Source organism: Saimiri boliviensis, chromosome 2, assembly GCF_048565385.1.
Source record: "Saimiri boliviensis isolate mSaiBol1 chromosome 2, mSaiBol1.pri, whole genome shotgun sequence".
Taxonomy (NCBI): Eukaryota; Metazoa; Chordata; class Mammalia; order Primates; family Cebidae; genus Saimiri; species Saimiri boliviensis.
In genome coordinates, this window is record NC_133450.1 from 185,437,768 (window position 1) to 185,458,775 (window position 21,008).

At 41.7% G+C, this 21,008-nt stretch overlaps 1 protein-coding gene across 8 annotated transcripts in view; it reads right to left on the reverse strand.

Annotated features, from left to right (window-relative positions):
• The window catches only part of APTX (aprataxin), a 38,999-nt gene that overhangs the window by 11,700 nt on the left and 6,291 nt on the right, over window positions 1-21,008 (reverse strand). The window contains exons 1-2 of one of the 8 annotated variants that reach the window (XM_074394964.1): window positions 17,810-17,934; window positions 7,141-7,231 (exon numbers count right to left, since the gene is read on the reverse strand). The exons of 2 other annotated variants lie outside the window; for them this stretch is intronic. The gene's annotated coding sequence lies outside the window, so the exon portion shown is untranslated. Of the gene's footprint in view, window positions 1-7,140; window positions 7,232-10,195; window positions 11,858-17,809; window positions 17,935-21,008 lie in introns of those variants that run through there. 5 more of the 8 variants (XM_074394967.1, XM_074394962.1, XM_074394963.1 and 2 more) reach the window with 5 other exon arrangements.

Sequence of the window (21,008 nt, forward strand, 5' to 3'; positions counted from 1 at the left end):
AGAGTCTCAATCTGTCCCCCAGGCTGGAGGGCAGTGGCAAAATCTCACTGCAACCACTGCCTCCCAGCTTCAAGTGATTCTCCTGCCTCAGCCTCCCGAGAGGCTGGGATTACAGGTGCCTGCCACACCTGGATAATTTTTGTATTTTTAGTGGAGATGGGGTTTCACCATGTTGGCCAGGATGGTCTCAAACTTCTGACCTCCAGTGATCCACCTGCCTTGGCCTCCCAAAGTGCAAGGATTACAAGCATGAGCTATCAAACCTGGCCTGTTACACATTTATTGATATGTGCTGGACTTTAGACTACATATTGAAAGTCAAAGGGTGAATAAAACAGAGACATTGTCCCAGTCCTTGAGGAGCTTGGAGTGCAATAGGACAGACAGATTCATATACCAATATTTACAATGTAATGTGATAAACACTACAAGAAGAGAGTAACCTAATATGGCATTAGCCCAGTAAAAGGACTGACTAACTTGTGGAGAATATTTTAAAAGGCTTCATGAGGAAGGGATATTTATGTGGGCTTTTAAAGGATGAGGAGTTTGTCTGCCAGAGATCTAAGGACATAAAAAAGATGTTCTCTAATGCTTAGGTGTCTTTATGTGTCTTAGATTTTCCTTCCTTAATTGTCATAACATACTGATGTCAGAACATATTTTACTCCCATCTGCCAGGAGACAGTCATAATAAATATGCAAATCTACAATTTCTAAAGTGTGAACATGGCAATTTTGTGCAATACACAACCTGCAAAATAACAGAAGTACTAATGTTCTTTTGAAAAACAACCCTATGGCCATGTAGACTATCAGTAAAAGAGAAAGAGACAAGAAATTCAGAAGAGATATGAAGCCTCAACAATGGCCAAAGCAAAGGGGATGGAGAGCAAGAAAAGCCAGGAGTAATCTGGAAGATATACTTAATCACTGATGGCATTTGGGGAATGACAAAGGAATAAAAGAAGACACTGACCAAAGACTTCTAATTTGGAAGATGCCCATTAACCAAGATGAAAAATACACAAGGAGACATAATTTGAGGATGAAAAGGAAGGTGAAGAAGGACCAATGTCATATCGAAATGTAATTAAGTTGCCTGTGGAACTTAAGTTTAAGTTGCCTGTGGAAGATCCAAGAGTCAAGCTGTGATATATGGGTATGAAGCTCAGGAGAGGGGAATGGATTAAATGCATATACTTGAGAGGCATCAACATGTCATAAAGGCTGAGGCAAAAGACAGGATGAGATCACCCAATGCGGTGAAATAGGGAATTATGGGCAGAGAAAGAACTAGCTCTTTCGGATGCCTCTCTAGACTCCAGACTTTATCAGTGCTTAAGCCTCTAACACCCCTCTCCTGGAAACGCTGCCTACAGTCAAGGCAGTACTTACGCCCTCTGCACAAGTTTTGTGTCCATAAGCAATGAAAAAAGAAACCCAATTTTTAAAAATCAGTTTTATTAACCATCTGCAAAGACAAGACAATGCAAGGCAAAGTGAGCAAATGACAGGTGAGGAGATGCAAATTCAAATTAGATTAGTGTGAGTATAAAGAGGTTAAAAGTCCTGTATTAGCCAGTACAGGCTTCCAGAAACCTCCTGGTTTAGAGGTGGCTAGGAGCCAAGGGGACTGATAAAAAAGACATACAGTGGGAGGGGCCATTCCATTTTAAAAAGCACAAGTGACAGCACAGATTTCAGCAATGGCAAGCCATACGTTAGGGTAAAAAGCAGACTTAGTTGGCTTAACCAGAGGAGCTGCCTCAGAGAGTCACAAGAAAACGAAAGAGGTGTTGAAAGAATACCAGGCTGAAAAGTCTAGATTTAACATAATCAAGAGGAGACAACTGCTAAGTTTTGAGCTTCACACTGAGATAAAACAACAGAATCCAAAGAACACTTAACAGCTGTGTGTAGGCAGTCTAGCATGGAGAAATCTAGAGTCAGAGATTAGTGAGGAGGCTGTTAATATAATGTGGGCCAGAGAGGTCAAAAAGGCAGTTCAGCAAGTCTCTGTGAAGGAGGTGATACAAGTGCATCAAGAGTCAGCTATAAATCTAAAATCCTAAACCTGGAGCCTCAAATGTTGATGGTGCTACGGGCAGGTCCCACTTTTAAATGCTATGCATCCAAGGGGCATCTGTTTGCACTTGCTGGAAACTGATAAATGAGTAGGTAATAGGCTGAGAAGTAAAGTATGTCTTCACTAGGCATTGGGAAATATGTCATGTGGTGAATGACTACTCACACTGACAATAGAGAAGCAGGAAGAGAACAGATTTTGAGAAGGGACAGGGAGGAATCCAATAGGCAATAGAGAGCATGGCTGACAGATGCAGGATAATAGGAACTACCCTTCCTGCCCTCCACCAATACACATACTTTATTCCCCAAAGTTCTCAAGTTACGGTGTTCCTATTTACTAATTCCTGAGAAGCAGAAGCAGTGGCTGCACAACAGTTATGTAACTAACCTTAAATCATATCTTTGCCCATTTCAGCCTCCAATTCCAACTTCGAGGAATGGAGTGTTTTAGAATATGCCAAGTGCCAGAAGGCTGAGACTTCCTGAATCTTCAATCCAGTCCCTCCAGTAAAACTCCATAAACTGAAAACTCTATGACAGTAGAGGTCATGCCCATTTTTGCTTATCAATATATCCCTAGCACCTAATCTAATACTTGGCATACAGCAAGCATGCAATAAATATTTAAGTGAATGATCAAATGGTATTTACTCTCTACATGAGAGTAATAATAAGAGTTATCCCAGTTTTCTTTCCTTCCTTCTCTCTCCCTTCCTTCTATGGCTCTTCTTAGGATGGAATGCTCTGTTCCTCCCTTTGGGCAATCCCATCCATTCTCACATCTAGATGGATCCCAATTCTCTATTTTTCAGCCCAAAACCTTTTTTTTTTTTTTTTTTTTGAGATGGAGTTTTGCTCTGTTGTCCAGGCTGGGAGTGCAGTAGCGCAATCTCAACTCACTGCAAACTCCACCTCACAGGTTCAAGTGATTCTCCTGCCTCAGACTCCCCAGCAGCTGGGGTTACAGGCATGCACTACTATGCCTGGCTACTTTTTGTATTTTTAGTAGAGATGGTGTTTCACCATGTTGGCCAGGCTGTTCTGGAACTCCTGATCTCAGGTAATCCACCCGCCTCAGCCTCCCAAAGTACTGGGATTACAGGCATGAGACACCACACCTGGTCCAGCTCTCTATCTTTCATTCTAGAGTTGAGGGGATTAGTTAGAAAGAAATTCTGACTATTCCTTAAAGAACTCAAGTGATCTGATAGACCACACAAGGCCAGAAATCAGTTAATCTCAAATAGTACTGTCCAGTAGAATTTTCTGCAATGATGGAAATGTTCTAAACCTGAGCTGTCCAATAAACTACCCACCACATGACAATCAAGCATCTAAAACGTACCTAGTACAACAGAGGAACTACATTTTTTACTTAAATTTTAAAAATGTAACTTGAAGTTAAATAACTCCATGTGGCTAGGGGGTACCACAATATCCACCAGTCCTGGAAACTTGCCCAACCCTGTTCCATCTCAAGTCCCTCAGGCCTGAAGTTAAACTCACCATACCATAATCCCACAGTGGTACGAATTTTACCTCCCATTCCTCTTCACAGAACTAGTCCCACTTGCCCATCCCTGTCTCTCCTCTTTTCCTCTAGAAACACATACCTACTGGCATACCTGCTTTGTGCTCTACTCGATTACATTTTGCAGATACTGCATTTTTTTTTCTTTTTTTTTTTTACAAATTGACAGTTTGTGGCAAATCTGTGTCAAGCAAGTCTATTGGTGCCATTTTTCCAATAGCAAGTGCTCACTTCATGTCTCTGTGTCAAATTTTAGTAATTCTCACAACATTTCAAATGTTTTCATTATTATCTGTTATCATCTGTAATCAGTGATCTTTGATCTTTGATGCTACTGGAAGAAAATGCTTTCTAGGACTTTCACGGGTAGAGAGAAGTCAATGCCTGACTTCAAAGCTTCAAAGGACAGGATGACTGTCTTACTAGGGAGTGATGCAGCTGGAGACTTTAAATTGAAGCCAATGCTCATTTGCCATTTTGGAAATCCTAAGGCCCTTAAGAATTATACTCAGTCCATTCTTCCTGTCCTCTATAAATGGAACAACAAAGCCTAGATGACAGCACATTTGTTTACAGCATGACTGACTGAATATTTTAAGATCTCTGTTAAGAACTACTGCTCATCTGGCCGGGTGCGGTGGCTCAAGCCTGTAATCCCAGCACTTTGGGAGGCCGAGGCAGGTGGATCACGAGGTCAAGAGATCGAGACCATCCTGGTCAACATGGTGAAACCCCGTCTCTACTAAAAATACAAAAAATTAGCTGGGCATGGTGGCACATGCCTGTAATCCCAGCTACTCGGGAGGCTGAGGCAGGAGAATTGCCTGAACCCAGAAGGCGGAGGTTGCGGTGAGCCGAGATCACTCCATTGCACTCCAGCCTGGATAACAAGAGCGAAACTCCGTCTCAAAAAAAAAAAGAACTACTGCTCATAAAGATTCCTTTCAAAGTATTACTGCTCACTGACAACGCACCCAAGATCTCTGATGGAGATGTATTATACAAGGAGATAAATATTGTCTTCATGCCTGATAAAACAACATCCATTCTGCAGCCCATGGATCAAGAAGTAATTTTGACTTTCAAGTCTTAATAATTAAGAAATACATTTCAGCCAGGTGCAGTGGCTCACACCTGTAATCCTAGCACTTTGGGAGGCTAAGGTGGGTGGATCACCTGAGATCAGGAGTTCAAGACCAGCCTGGCCATCATGGTGAAACCCCATCTTAAAAAAATAAAATAAAAATACATTTCATAAGGCTATAGCTACTATAGACCATGATTCCCCTGATGGACCTGGGCAAAGTTAATTGAAAACCTTCTGAAAAGGATTCAACCATTCTAGATGCCCTTAAGAACATCTGTGACTTATGGGAGGTCAAAATATTAACATAAACAGGAGTCTGGAAGAAGTTGATTCCAACCCTTATGGATGACTTTTAGGGGTTCAAGACTTCAGTGAAGGAAGTCACTGCCAGTGTAGCAGAAATAAAAGAACTAGAATTAGAAGTAGAGCCTGTAAATGTGACTGAAAGGCTGCAATCTCATGATCAAACTTTAATGGATGAGGAGTTGCTTCTTATGGATGTGCAAAGAAAATAGTTTCTTGAGATGAAATTTCCTGGTGAAGATGTAGTAAACATTACTGAAATGCCAATAAAGGGCTAGGTGTGGTGGCTCATGCCTCTAATCCCAACACTCTGGGAGGCCAAGGTGGGCAGATCACTTCAGGTCAGGAGTTCAAGACCAGCATGGCCAACATGATGAAACTCTGTCTCTACTAAAAATACAAAAATTAGCCAGGCATGGTGGCATGCACCTGTAATCCCAGCTACTCAGGAGTCTGAGGCACAAGAATCACTTGAACCCAGGAGGCAGAGGTTGCCATGAGCCGAGATTGTGCCACTGTACTCCAGCCTGAATGACAGAGAGCAACTCTGCCCCTAAAAAAAAAAAAAAAAAGTCAACAAAGGACATAAATTTAGCTGATAAAGTAGCAGCAGGGTTTGAAAGGACTGATTCCAATTTTGAAAGAAGTTATACTGTGGGTAAAATGCTATAAAACATCCATAAACTGGACTCAAAAAATACATGAAATAAAAAGAAAACAAAATAAATGCTATTAAACAGCATCACTTACTTGCTACAGAAAAATATTTTGTGAAAACCAATCAATGCAGCAAACTTTATTGTCTTATTTTAAGAAATTACCACAGATATCTAAACCTTCAGCAATGATGACCCTGATGAGCCAGGAGCCACCAACAACAAGGCAAGACCCACCTTCAATCAGCAAGATCGCAACTCACTGAAGGTTCAGGTGATTGTTAGCATTTTTAGCAAAGTATTGTTAATTAAGGTATGTACATTGTTCAAACATAATGCTACTACACACTTAACACACTATAGTCTAAACATAACTTTTATATGCACTAAAAAAACAAAACATTCATGTGACTCACTTTATTGCAGTTGTCTAGAACCAAACCCATAATGTGTCCGAGGTATGCCTGTATACCCTTCAGGTATAACATAATGAACAATGTCTCCCAAATAAACCATTCTTTTTTTTTTTTTTTTTTTTTTTTTTTCTGAGACATGGGCTCATTTTGTTGCTCAGGCTGGGTGCAGGGCATCCTCACAGCTCACTGCAGCCTCAACTTCCTTAGCTGGAACTACAGACACACACCACCATGACTTCCTAATTTATTTTTTATAGAGATGGGGTCTCACTATGTTGCCTAGGCTGGTCTAAAACTCCCGGTCGCAAGCAATCCTCCTAACTTGACCTTCCAAAGTGCAGGGATTACAGGTGTGAGCCATGCTCAGCCAAAGTCATTCTTAATATGGTCTCCTGGCATTAGTTTATATTCTTTCCTTTCATCTAAAACCCAAGTCCTATTTAACTTTCAAGCCTCACCTCCTCCCTAAGGCCTTCACTGAGCTGTCTTCTCTTCTCTACATCTTATTATTGGATATGGTCAAACTACCTTCACAGTTCTCTGAACGTTTAATGTGGATATAATTCTACTCTCAAAACAAGATTATAATCTCCCTGGTAACAGACTGCATCACTGCCTACCCATTCAAAAAACACTGAGGAAGGTTTCTGGAGATCACTGTCCTAGGCCTTGTCTTTACTCCAGGATCCCCTGGTTTTCAGCATACCTTTATCAAGTGCATACTATGTGCTAGGTACTATGCTAAATGTCTTTCTTACATGGTCTCATTTTAAAACTCAGAACCCCATTCTAACAAGAGAAAATTAAGGATAAGAAGATAAGTAACATGTTCAAGTCACATAGCCAATTTGTGCCAGAGATACGATTTGAATTAATTCCACAGAATGGGTTCTTAAGCACTACACCATATAACTTTTGGCTTCACTCATTTGATCATCCAATCAAAATTAATACACTTCTGTATACCTTGTGCCATTCTAGAGCTGGGAATAAAGAGATAATATATGAGCCTAGCCTTCAAAAAATTCAGTCTTAGCCAAGCACAGTGACACGTACCTGTAGTCCCTGCTTCTTGGGAGGCCGAGGTGGAAGGACCGCTTGAGCCTCGGGGTTCAAGTCCAGCTTGGGCAACACAACAAGACCTCATCTACAAAAAAATAAAATAAATAAACCCGAATCTTAGCTTGGCATGGTGGCTCACGCCTGTAATCCTAGCACTTTGGGAGGCCAAGTCGGGCGAATCATGAGGTCAGGAGTTCGAGACCAGCATGGCCAACACAATGAAACCCCATCTTTACTAAAAATACAAAAATTAGCCAGGCATTGTGGTGCATGCCTGTAGTCCCAGCTACTCAGGAGGCTGAGGCAGGAGAATTGCTTAAACCCAGGAGTGGAGGCTGCAGTGAGCCAAAACTGCACCTGTAATCCCAGCTCCTCGGGAGGCTGAGGCAGGAGAATCACTTGAACCCGGGGAGCAGAGGTTGCAATGAGCCAAGATTTCACCACTGTACTCCAACCTGAGCAACAGAGCAAGAAACCCGTTAAAAAAAAAAAAAAAATCGGCCAGGTGCGGTGGCCCAAGCCTGTAATCCCAGCACTTTGGGAGGCCAAGGCGGGTGGATCACAAGGTCAAGAGATCGAGACCATCCTGGTCAACATGGTGAAACCCCGTCTCTACTAAAAATACAAAAAATTAGCTGGGCATGGTGGTGTGTGCCTGTAATCCCAGCTACTCAGGAGGCTGAGGCAGGAGAATTGCCTGAACCCAGGAGGCGGAGGTTGCGGTGAGCCGAGATCGCGCCATTGCACTCCAGCCTGGGTAACTAGAGTGAAACTCCGTCTCAAAAAAAAAAAAAAAAAAAAAAAAAATCTTGCAGAGGAGAGAAACACAGAAACAATTTTATTAATAGTGGGTATGGTAAGTATGATGACTGCTCTGTGCAAAGGGTATGATGAAAGCACAATGCTGGAGTACCTAACTGAGACTAGGGGGAAAGAGGTGTCAGGAAAAAATTTCCTTGAGGAGGTGGACATAAACTTTGTAAATGAGTCCCATTTGTAAACTGGGTTAATTAGGTGAAAAGGAGCAGCCTAATTAGGTGAGGAGCAGGAGGTGGAGAAAGGAATCAGGGAGAAGATTCCAAGCAAAGAGAACAGCAAGGGCAAATATACAAAAAAGAAATAGCACAGTACCCCTGAAGATGCCATTCAGTGTTGCTGCAACCTAACGAATGAGGCAGAGAGGAGGCTGGAGATACAGGCAGGGTTCAGATAAAGCAGAGCCTTGGCTGAGAAGCTCTAACTTTAGAGTTTTCAATCGATTTTGCAAGCCAGTAGACAACAAATGTTTGCTGAATGAATTAGAGAAAAGAAAAGATGAATGCACAGATAGATCTTTAAAGATTAAGCAGGAATTTGATACAGACTTGTTTCCAAAGACCATCTGGGGGTGGAGGAGAGTAATGTGGAGAAGAGGTTTGGGGGGGAACAGGCCTAGAAGCAGAGAAATCAGTTAGAAGGCCATGATATTGCAGGTAAAAGGACAACAGAGACGGAGAAGACTGCACAGATTTGAGAGATGTTTAGCAGGTAAAACTATAAGAACTTAGTGATGAATGTGATAAGAGTTAAGTTCAGGCAAGACGATGAGTTCAGTTTCATTCATTTGAATTTGAAGTGTCTGTTGGACTTGCAGGCAGAGCTGTCCAGCAGGATAGTCAGAGGTGATGGTAAAACTCAGAGAGGTCTAAGCTGACAACTTCAATTTGGGAGCACGTAGGAGGTAGTTAAAACCAAGCCAGCTAATGGCTTTGCTCAGGCAATGTGTACAGAATGAAAAGAACAGTTTTTCATTGTTCATTATGCCAAAGTCACAAGCAATAGAAACACCCAACATTTTAGGGTAGGAGGAAAACGACTACCCACTAAGATGGATCATCAAAGATTTTTTCTTTCGTTGGTAGGGGAAAGCGTCAGAGATCTGAGAAACCTGACCTTGTTTATACATGATTGGAACACAGACAGAAAGAGACAGAAATGACAAACGAAAACAAAGTCTCATAAGTGACAGCATAAAATATCAAAAGCATAGATAAAGGAATTTGCATTCATCAGAGACAATGCATCTTCTGAGACAAAAGGAAAAGTAAAGGGTATAAATTTTCATGATTTTAAAAGGGAAAACAGAGGCAGAAATGTGTGGGAAAGCACATCTCATGACCTTAATTTTCTCCATAAAATAATAGGTAACAAAGAGTAGGTGTCTGGGAGCTTAATGGACAGTTGACAAAAAATATATAGAATAGTGGCGAAGATCAAGGCCTCCGAAGTTAGAATGCTTGAATTCAAATATTGGTTCTACCACCTACTCGATGTGTGACTTGAGGCAAATTGTTTAACCTCACCAAGCCCTCATTCCCTCAAGTGTAAAGCAGACACCATGGGGTTGTCACAAGAGCTAAAGGACAAAGTATGTAAAGCTCAGTGTCTGATAAAAAGTATTCAACACTATTATCACTTTTGTTCATAGTGAAGGTAGGGCAAGCAGGGGCTGTGGACATAGAAAAAGATCATTCGAAAGCAACAACTGTGTAACTAAGAACGAGCACAAATCTGCATATGAACAATCCCAAAAAGTTCTAAACATAGACCACAGTAATCCCAAAAAGAAATTTCATCCCTGCTTTGTTGAGTCACTATCACTGGTATGTATGGACAAAGGCCTGCTTCTTCTGGCATTCCTACAAGGCCTATTGAGGATGCTGCGAAGGTCCCTCAATTGCCTTTCAGGAAGCATTTCTGGCGGAAACGCTGTCCTTTCCAACAAGCTAGGCCGCTTCCTTGGTAGGACAAGGCCCACTCTCTAATCTTTTTCTGCATGTGTTGCTACCAAGGTACGTACAGGTGTCGGGAGCACACGTGAACAATCGCAAATTGAGTCGAAGACCAACGGGAGCGCTCGCTCAGCCCAAAAGAGTAGGAGGGGAGGACAGAGAACGCAGCCGTTGAGAACAAGGCACATCACTCAAGGGTAGGAGCAGCCTCGGCCTAACGCTCACACCCTCGGCATTGAATCCAACCAACAGAGTAAATAAGCTGACGACCGCCTTACCTCCAAACGTCGGAGATGTACAAGATCACGTTACTCTAGGGGTAATTCATCGCTTCCGGCGCTGAGGGATGACGTATAAGACCGACTGGAGGACGGCCGGTGACGTCACCAGCTCTCTCCTCCACGGATTGGCTGAAAGAGCCCCTCCCAGTTCCCAAATCAAATAGCGTCCGCCCCAGTTGGGTTCTCCTGGGGCCGTGGTCCAAGTGAGGTTCCTGGCAGTTATCCCAGTGGGGACCGGCTGTCTCAGAATCTCTCTACCTCAGGGCCACTCGCCTATCACTGCCTCACAGGGTCTGAATTTAGTGACACTTCGGACTCAATCCCTCTGTGGACGTTTCTAGGTGGCTGTGCAGCTTCTCGATACTCCACAAGGAGACATTCACAACCTTTAAGACCATCTTTCTTGCTTCAGGCAACCTGCTGTAGCACTGCCACCTGCTTTTTAAACTACAATCCGCTTTCTCCCTTGTGCGGGGAGGAAAGAATGGAGGGGTAAGGAGTGGAGAAACTTAAGATTTTTGTAGTGCTGTCTACACTAAATGAACTGTGAAGCAATCTGGGAGAAGAAAAGCAGGATGCAGGGATAGATGCGTGTACTGATTTTTTAATAGCAATTCCAGGATGTTCCTTAAGAATCATATTGCAATTATTCAAAGGCATTTTGGCAGAAGGAACAATCCCTATCTCGGGGGTGAAAGTACAGTTTATCATTTTTCTCAAATACAACACTGGCAAAGATTCTTTGGTTGAATTAGGTTTCTGAATTTGCTGCTAGGCTCATCTGTGCACTTCCCTATAAAATCCAGTTTTAGCACAGACCCTTGCTAAGTCAGTTTAGCAAAAACCATCACCACCCCTGCCTCTTAGGTGATTATCCTCAATATCTGATCAGGTTCATTATTCTCCACTATATCCCAGGTGATATCTGATCACCTTGGCCTGTCTCCAGCAAGAATCCTGTTGGGTCTATTTAGCCAGAATCTCCTTTATCCTTGATGTTTCCTCTTAGTCATTTTCCATCCACTGACCCCTACACAGCTCCTTAGCCATAAATTCCCACTTGCCCATGCTGTTATTCGGAGTTGAGCCCAATCTCTCCTCCACTAGAAAATTCTGTTGCAATGAGCTCTAAATACCTATCATGAAGTTCCTGAATAAAGCCTTCCTTACCATGCTTTAGCAAGTATCATTGAATAATTTTTTCTTTAACAACATTGAGACTTAAGGAGTCACATTCTTCATCAAGGTGGAGCACTGTTTCCTTCCATGGAAAAGCAGAGACTTAAGAGTATGATGGAGCTATCCGAGTTTTCAAGACAGAAGGTGGGAGGATCTTCCAAGAAACACAGAAGACAGGCTTGCTTTTGTTAGCAGAGAAGATGCAGGTTTATATTAGAGTCATATGAGGAAGTGAGAAAATACAAGCAGCATCTCAGCAGCCACACGGGCCTCATGGCTAAGGAATGTTGTTCCCAACTGCTCAAGATAAAAAGAAGCAACTCGGCCGGGCGCGGTGGCTCAAGCCTATAAACCCAGCACTTTGGGAGGCCGAGGCGGGTGGATCACGAGGTTGAGAGATCGAGACCATCCTGGTCAACATGGTGAAACCCCGTCTCTACTAAAAATACAAAAAATCAGCTGGACATGGTGGCGTGTGCCTGTAATCCCAGCTACTCAGGAGGCTGAGGCAGGAGAATTGCTTGAACCCAGGAGGTGGAGGTTGCGGTGAGCTGAGATCGCGCCATTGCACTCCAGCCTGGGTAACGAGCGAAACTCTGTCTCCAAAAAAAAAAAAAAAAAAAAAGAAGCAACTCTGGTGACCTGACCAGTTTTGTTTATTCCCTCAGAATTAAGCATCCCTTAGCCTCTGGGTTAAGGGTACTTCTTCGACCTGCCTTTGTGTGTCTTGCATCCAAAAGTTGAATTGGATCATTCTAATTACAACATTCACCATATAATGTGCAAAATTGGGCTGAGTTTCCATGTCCTGCTTGTTAGGCCTAGTCCATGTCTACAGTGTATTAGCATCCAGAAAAGCAAGATCACATGGCACAATGCATAGCTAAAGGTATGGAAGGCACTGAAGACTTTCAGGAACTTCATATTGCCATGCAACTAATCATTAGAACTTTTTCACCTTGAAAAACTGAAACTTGGCTGGCTGCAGTGGCTCACGCCTGTAATCCCAGCACTTTGGGAGGCCGAGGCAGGTGGATCACCTGAGGTCAGGGGTTCGAGACCAGACTGGTGTGGCAGCACTTGCCTGTAGTCCCAGCTACCCGGGAGACTGAGGCAGGAGAATTGCTTGAACCTGGGAGGCAGAGGCTGCAGTGAGCTGAAATTATGCCACTGCACTCCAGCCTGGGTGACAGAGCATGACTCTGTCTCAAAAAACAAAACAAAAAAACTCGGTATTGATTAAATAGTTCCCTATTTTCCCTCCTCTAATACCTGGCAACCACCGTTCTACTTTCAGTTTTCATGAGTCTGATCACTGTAGATACCTCCTATAAGTAAAATAAGACAGTATTTGCCGTTTTGTGATTGGCTTATTTCACTTAACGTCCTCAAGGTTCATCCATGTTGTATCATGTGTAAAAAGTTCCTTTTTAAAGCCGAATAACACTACATTGCAAGTACATACCACACATTATACAGTCATCCATCTGTGGATATTCCACCTTTGGGCTATTGTGAATAATGCTGCTATGAACATGAGTGTATAAATAACTCTTCAAGATCCTGATCTCACAATTCACATTTGCAAAGACATGGAACCAACTGATGTGCCCATCAACTGATGAGTGGATAAAGAAAATGTGGTACATACATACCATGGTATACTACTCAGCCGTAAAAAAGAATGAAACAGTGTCTTTTGCAGCAACTTGAATGGAACCAGAGGCCATTTTTCTAAGTGAAGTAACTCAGGAGAGGAAAACCAAATACCCCATGTTCTCATTCATAACTAAGTTTTGGGTATGTAAAGGCATACAGACTGGTATAATGAACATCAGAGATTCAGAAGTGGGGAGGGGGGAAGAAGGCAAGAGATTTTTTAAAACTATGTATTGTGTACAATATACACTACTCGGGTGATGAGTACACTAAAATTTCAGACTTGACCACTATAGAATTCATCCATGAAACCAAAAACCACTTGTACTTCTCTAAAGCCACTGAAATTTTTTTAACATGGAACAATATTTTTTAAATTCTTCAACTATTTGTAATATATACACAGAAGTAAAATTGCTGGCTTATATGATAATTCCATTTTTAATATTTTGAGGAACTATCATACTGTTTTTCATAGCAGCTGGATGATTTTACACTTCTCCCAACAGTGCACAAGAGTTCCAATTTCTCCATATTCTTGCTAATGCTTGTTACTTTTTGGTAGCAGCCATCCTAATGGGTGTGAGATGGTATCTCATTGTGGTTTTGCTTTGTATTTCCCTAATGATTAGCGATGTTGATCTTTTTTTTTTTTGAGATGGAGTTTTGCTCTTGTTACCCAGGTTGGAGTGCAATGGCACGATCTCGGCTCACCACAACCTCCGCCTCCTGGGTTCAGGCAATTCTCCTGCCTCAGCCTCCTGAGTAGCTGGGATTACAGGCACGAGCCACCATGCCCAGCTAATTTTTTGTATTTTTAGTAGAGACGGGGTTTCACCATGTTGACCAGGATGGTCTCGATCTCTCGACCTCGTGATCCACCCGCCTCGGCCTCCCAAAGTGCTGGGATTACAGGCTTGAGCCACCGCGCCCAGCCGATGTTGATCTTTTTCATAAGCTTCCTATCTATGTGTATGTATTTGGAGAAATGTCTATTCAGGTACTTCAACCATTTTTTAATCAGGTTTTTTTTGTTTGTTTGTTTTGTTGTTGTAGTTCTTTATATATTCTAGATATTGATATTTGATCAAATATAAATTCCTATTTCCAAGGGTGCCTTTTCACTCTGCTTGCTGGCTGTATTCCTGGGTACACGGAAGTTTTTAATTTTGAAGTAGTCCAATTTACCTATTTTTTATATTTGCTGCCTGTCTTTTGGTGTTATATCCAAGAAATCATTGCCAAATCTGTCATGAAGGCTTTTTCTCTATGTTTTCTTCTGAGAGTTTTATAGTTTTAGGTGTTATGCTTAGATCTTTGATCCATTTTGAGGTGTGGTGGGTTTTTTGTGAGGTAAGAGTCTTGCTCTGTCACCCAGGCTGGAGTGCAGCGGTACAATCTCAGCTTACTGCAGCCTTGACCACCCAGACTCAAACAATACTCCCACCTCAGCCTCCCAAGTAGCTGGGACTACAGGCATGCACCACCATGCCTGGATAATTTTTTTTAATAGAGATGGGGGTCTTGCTATGTAGCCCAGGCTGATCTTGAACTCCTGGGCTCAAGCAATCCTCCTGCCTCAGCCTCTCAAAGTGCTGGCATTACAGGTGTAAGCCACTGTGCCTGGCCTTGAGTTCATTTTCTGTACTATGTAAGGTAAGGCTCCAACTTCAATTTTTTGCATGTGGATACCCAGATTTTAGTAATACCATTGTTGAAAAGACTGCCCTTTACTCACTGAATGGTAGTGACATACTTATTGAATATCAATCATTTATACAAGGATTTATTTCTGGGATTTCTATTGTATTCCATCAGTCTGTATGTCTGTCTTTATGCTAGTACTACACTGTTTAGGTTACTATAGGTCTGTAATATTTTTTGAAATCAGGAAGGATGAGAATTTCATTCTTTTTTTTTTTTCAACATTGTTTTTGGCTACTCTGTTCAAGGTTTTGTTGTTTAATTCCAACAGTTAGAAATGAGATCTCACATGAAAATCCGGATTCTGGCTGGGTTCAGTGGTTCATGTCTATAATTCCAGCATTTGGGAAGATGAGTCAGGAGGATTGCTTGAGGCCAGCAGTTCAAGATCAGCCCGGCCAACATAGCAAGGACTCTGTCTCTTATGAAAAAAATAATAATAATTAATAAACAGAATTTTAAAAAAAAGAAAATCAGGATTCCTGGTCTCTTGGGAAAACAACAAATAGCTAGAATTGTGAATAGATGTTATGTGCTCTCCAGTGTGCCACTCACTTTTATAACCTGTCTGGCCCCCTGAAAGCCCTTCTTTCTTTAAGACTTTGAGACTCCTGCTGGAAGGGAAAAGCAGTTGGAGGCAGACTATCTACCTGGTATAAGGGAAAAGCAGATGAAGACAGAGGCTGTGGTTGCCTGGTCCAGAGACTTCCTCAGAAGGAAAAATAGGAAGTTCTGAGAGAGAGTATAGCTGGGATACCTCATTTTGTTTTGGCATTTGGAGAGAGTTATATTAGTCAGGGTTCTCCAGAGAAACAGTAGGGTGGGAGAGAGTTGGGAGGGTGTCAAGAAAGGCTTATATGAGGAAAGGACATTAAATAGAGTCAAAAAAGATAGAAAGGAAACAACCACATGAAGACTTGATTGAAGAAAATTCTAGGTCTGTGATCCAAACTGAGGAAAGAGCACATACAAAGGCTCAATAGCAGGGCTTTTAGATTATGTTTTCAGGGTTGCTGGAAGTCCAATGGAAGTGAAAAGCCAATGGAGTCAGTGAAAGGAAGATAAAAAGGCCTGAGCAAGGATGATAGTAAACCATTCAAGAACTATATGTGGATTCATTATTCAATGAAAAACCCCTGAAGAGTTAGCTAGAGAGTGACATATTTGATGTTCATTTTATGAAGGTCACTGTGGCTGTGGTGAGCAAAAATGGACTAGTGGGGAGGGCCAAGTGCAGAAAAGTGGAAAGCAGTTAGAACTTTACTGATGCAGTGCAAAGGATGCTGGCAGCCTGAACAAAGGGACAGAAGTGCACTGACTCAAGGGATATTTGGGGGCAGCATCAACTGCACAAGACAAGACATATTCTTCTCTGTAGGCAATCCTAGGTCCAATGCCAAATCGTAAACATTATTTAGTGGTGACAGGATCAAAATCTAGTGAAACATAAATTTAGCTGCATGTTTCATATATCCAAAAACTTCTTACCGCAAGAACTGCAACATTGCCTTCTCTGACCATATATAGGTCTAATGTGAGATTTATGCCACTGAGAGTAATGAAAATGATGTTTAAAAAAAAAAAAAAAAAAGTAGGTAAACACGTTTTCTCACCCCTGGAATGAAACAACTAATGTGTATACTACACTGTCTCCCCAGCAAGAGAAAGCCCAGGCTACCCAGAGGGTTACCCAGCATATCCACCCGTACTCTGCTGGCTTCCTTCCCATCCCTGTCTCACTTCTTCACTCCCTACTGCTAATTCTTGGGATCATCTCCAAACAAAGTACTAGCATTCCAAATTCTTGTGACAGTGTCTGCTCTGGGGGAATCCACCTAATGCACTCCTTCTATTTTCTAATGATATCAGCTTATTTACTTTTTAGGGAAGTTAACCTCTACTGCTTTCCAGCTTCTTTATGTCATGGCACAAAGGTAAAATTCTTTTTTTTTTTTTTTTGAGATGGAGTTTCGCTCTTTTTTTTTTTTTTTTTTTTTTTGAGACCGAGTTTCGCTCCTGTTACCCAGGCTGGAGTGCAACGGCACAATCTCGGCTCACCACAACCTCCACCTCCTGGGTTCAGGCAATTCTCCTGCCTCAACCTCCTGAGTAGCTGGGATTACAGGCATGCGCCACCATGCCCAGCTAATTTTTTGTATTTTTAGTAGAGACGGGGTTTCACCATGTTGACCAGGATGGTCTCGATCTCTTGACCTTGTGATCCACCCCACCTCGGCCTCCCAAAGTGCTGGGATTATAGGTTTGAGCCACCGCGCCCGGCCCACAAAGGTAAAATTCTAATATTTGCAGAACATACAGGGGGAAATTTGAGGGGACTTGAGGAGACCTATGAAGAGCTTGGTGAAAAAAACTTCCTTATGTTTTCTTTATAATTATATATAATAATAAAAATAAAAAACAAAGTATTGGGGAAAATATTGATTTGGGCTACAAATCTGAGTAAAATATTTTTAGATTTTTTTTCATGAGGAAATTGAGTATATTTCTGTAAATATAACCTTTATGACATTAAGGTTTCATGATAAAATAGCTATGCAATTTCTGACTAAGATTTTTTTTAGGCTAACGCCCTTTTTGGCCTTAGCCCACCTGCACCCACGTGGGGGAAAAAAAATTTAATTTGGAGACAGGGTCTCACTATGTTACCCAGGCTGGTCTCAAACTCTTGACCTCAAGCAGTTCTCCAGCCTCAGCCTCCCAAAGTGCTAGAATTACAGGTGTGACTACCATACACAGCTTCTAATTAAGATTTTTTCTTTTTTTTTTTTGAGACCAAATCTCACTCTGTCACCCAGCATGGAGTACAGCGGCACAATCTCGGCTCACTGCAACTTCCGCCTCCCAGGTTTAAGTGATTCTCCTGCCTCAGTCTCCTGAGTAGCCGGGACTACAGGCACACGCCATCACGCCTGGCTAATTTTTGTATTTTTAGTAGACATGAGGTTTCACCATGTTGGCCAGGCTGTCTCCAAACTCCTGACCTCAAGTGATCCACTTGAAGTTATTCAAATTGTTTTCTTTTCCCATGGCTAAAATGGAGAAAATTACCTGCAAGGCTTTTGTGAGGACTCACAAGATAACAGCAACTCAGTTCAGTTCAACAAACATTTACAGAATGTCTTCTGTGTCAGATCCTGTCTCCACGCCAATGTTATCAAAATGTTTAAGACTTCCTTGTACAGGAGACAGTATGAAAAGAGAGGGAAAAGAGTAACTTCAAAGTGGAGAAACTTGACAAACAATACCACAACCAGGTGATCAAAGTGAACATCAACAGTCATAAGCCACGTTGACAGTATGCCCTGGATGTGATATGAGGAAAATGGCACTTTACCTCTGTGGTCCTTACTCCTAAATCCAGTTTAACCATGAGGAAAACATTAGATAAATCCAAAACTGAAAGAAATTTACTCCTCAAAACTGTCAAGGTCCTTAAAAATAAGGAAAGTCTAAGAAACTGCCAGTCAAGATGAGACGGAGACATGACACCTCAAAGTAATGTGGTGTCCTGGGTGGGATCCTGGAACAGAAAAGGGAAAATCTAAGGAAACCCAAATAAAGAACAAACTTTAATTAATAATAATGTATCGGCGTAGGTTCATTAGTTGTGGGAACTGTACCATTTTAGAGTAAATTTAACAATAGGGAAGACTGAGTGAGGAATAACAGGAACGCTATACTATCCTGACAACTTTTCTGTAAATTTAAAACTATTCTAAAATAAAAAGTTTACTTAAAAAAAAAATGAAGGGTAGTAGGTGGGGGTAGGAATAGAGGAGGGAGTTCATAAAAAAAGAATGAAATTGTATGTAGTCAGAGAGGTTTAAGAGAAAAACCAGAACGAATTGGTGCTACTCAAAAAAATATAGTCTGGGCCCAGTTAATTAAAAATTAAATATTCTAATAAATTTAAATTAATTTATATAAACACAAAGAATAGCATTTTAGTTAGGATTTATTTTTCACTTTGTATGGATAAAATTATTCTTTTCTTTTTAAACTAAAGAAAAAAGCATAGCTGTAGTTCTACTCATTCAAACCTGGACTCACCTTTTCCTTCACCCAATTTTGCTCCTACCCTGGCCTCTTCCTCTTTTCTGGGCTCCCCACCACAGGAAGGACATCTCCAACCACCCTGTTGCTCAAGCCAGAAAGCTGGAAGTCATTCCTCCTCCTCCCCACCTCTGCATCAAGTCACAAAGACTCCATCTGAAGACTCCATCTTTACGTTTTTATAATTATATTTATTTTCCTCTCCATTTCTTCTATTTAGGCCTCATCACTTCCAATCTGATCGCTCACCATAAAAACCTGCTAAGAATCCAACCTTCACATTAGCATCCAAGTGATTATTGTAAAATGGAAATGTAATCAAATCAGCTGTAAAACAAGGGTAACTATGAAGATTACAACAATGCAACATTTGTAGAGACTTTAGCACAGCGCCTGACAGGTCCTCAAAAAAGAAAGAAAAGATGGAGGAAAGAGAAAAGAAGGAAAAAGTCAGCTGTTACAGGTAATATCACTCCATCCCTAAAATCCTCCAGTGTCTCTCAGGAGGCTTCAAAATAAAATTCAAACTTTTTAGCATAATGCCCAAGCCCTTATTACTTGGCTCCTGCTAGGCCTCCAGCCATCTCCAGCTACCTCTATGAACACTTATAATCTGGCCATGCGGTTACTAAAAGTTATGAAGTATCCCACTAAAATAAAATATAATGTTAAGAGGCCATCCATGACAGCAACAACAAAAAATGCCTGGGTAACACATTTAAGCAGAAATGATCAGGACCCAGTTTAAAAACAAAATCATAAAACACAATGAAGAAAGTAAATATAGAGTTACATATTCATGAGTAGGAAGATTCAACATTTTAAACATGCTAATTCTCTGCAAACTGATATATAAAATCACTGTAATCACAATAAAACTCATAATGGGATTCTGAGGGAATCTGCCAGAAATATTCTTAAGTTCTTCTAGAAGAATAAACATACTAAAAAATGCAAGGAAAATTGTAAAAAGGAAGAACAATGAAGGGAAGTAGTACCATGTATTTCAGTGGAACTTTAGTACACATTAAAAGTGGCAGGCCAGACACGGTGGCTCACGCCTGTAATCTCAGCACTTTGGGAAGCAGAGGCAGGTGGATCACGAGGTCAGGAGATCAAGACCATCCTGGCTAACACTGTGAAACCCTGCCTCTACTGAAAATACAAAAAATTAGCTAGGCGTGGTAGCACACGCCTGTGGTCCCAGCTACTCTAGAGGCTGAGGCAGGAGAATCTCTTGGACCCAGGAAGCAGAGGTCGCAGTGAGCCAAGATCATGCCACTGTACTCCAGCCTGGGTGACTGAGTGAGACTTCTCAAAAAAAAAAGTGGTGGCCAGGTGTCATGGCTCACGCCTGTAATACCAACACTTTGGGAGGCCAAGGCAGGAGGATTGCATGAGCCCAGGAATTTGAGACCAACCCGGGCAACATAGGAAGACCCTTTCTCTACTAAAAAAAAAAAAAAAAAAAAAGCTTGGGCGGCGCATTTTGCATTACTCAGGATAAATAAGATTAGTGTTAGATAAACTAGCTTGCCACTTGGAGAAAAATAAAGATCAGTTACTTACAAATAATCCTCAGTCCTTACACCAAAATAACTTCTAGATTGAATAAAAAATTTAAGTTTAAAATGGAACAATGATTCCAGATGCAGTGGCAGGTGTCTGTAGTCCCAGCTACTGAAGAGCTTGAGGCAGGAGAATCACTTGAGCCTAGGAGTTCGAGGCCAGCCTGGGCAACATATCAAGGCTGTTACATTTGTTTTTGTTTTTGCTCTGTCGCCCAGTCTGAAAGTGCAGTGGTGTGATCTTGGCTCACTGCAACCTCTACCTCCTGGGCTCAAGTGATTCTCCTGGCTCAGCCTCCTGAGTAGCTGGGATTACAGGCATGTACCACCACACCCAGCTAATTGTTGTATTTTTAGTAGAGATGAGGTTTCACCATATTGGTCAGGCTGGTCTTCAACTCCTGACCTCGTGATCCACCTGCCTCAGCCTCCCAAAGTGCTAGGATTACAGGCGTAAGCCACCACACCTGGCCAAGACTGTTTAAAAAGAAAAAGAGAAACAATGAAAGAACTAGACATAAACCTGTAAACCTGGGACAACAGATTTATATTGATAAAGCTGAACTGGTGAAGGAGAAGGAGGAGGGGGAAGATGGAGAGAAGAAAAAAGCCACAAAGGAAGAGTC